We start from the raw sequence: 715 nt of genomic DNA on the forward strand, positions 1-715 counted from the left end.
ACCTGCCCTGTCCTCCCTGGGGAAGCCAGGGGGTGGAGACAAGTGTGTGCACACGGACACGCACTCACCCGCTCTCACTCTACATGCACGCACACACTCACACATTTGCTCTCATTCACCCACACACGGCCCACACCCACACGATCACACTCACACCTTCACCCCCACACGCACCCTCTCTCATACTCGCCATTCACAGCCACAGGCTCACTCACCCATTCAAGCACATGCTCACATGAGCCATTCACACTCACATACACGTGCATACTCACATTCACCTGCTCACACTCACTCACTCATGCTCATACACACATGCTCACACGCATTCAAGCCCATTCATAATCACCCTCACACCTGCTTGCCCACGCCCTACTCACAGGCAATCTCACACTCAAATATAGGCACATTCACATGTCCACACACACACTCACACTAACACATGCCGACCCGCTCGCTCACACATCCGTAATCACCCATTCACGAACACACACACTCACACATGCACGTTCACTCACACATGCTCGTTCACATAGCTCACCCATTCACACACACAGGCTCACACATACTACCCTCTTACTCGTCTACCTTGATCCACTCACACACATTCAACATACCCTCCCACACGTGCTCACACTCACCGGCTAATTCACACACCCTCACCCACTCACACCCAGACGACTCTGCACACACCCACTTACGCTTTCTCACACATCTC

Source organism: Carlito syrichta, unplaced genomic scaffold (genome assembly GCF_000164805.1).
Source record: "Carlito syrichta isolate Samal-C Ts95f unplaced genomic scaffold, Tarsius_syrichta-2.0.1 Scaffold145306, whole genome shotgun sequence".
NCBI classification, from domain to species: domain Eukaryota; kingdom Metazoa; phylum Chordata; class Mammalia; order Primates; family Tarsiidae; genus Carlito; species Carlito syrichta.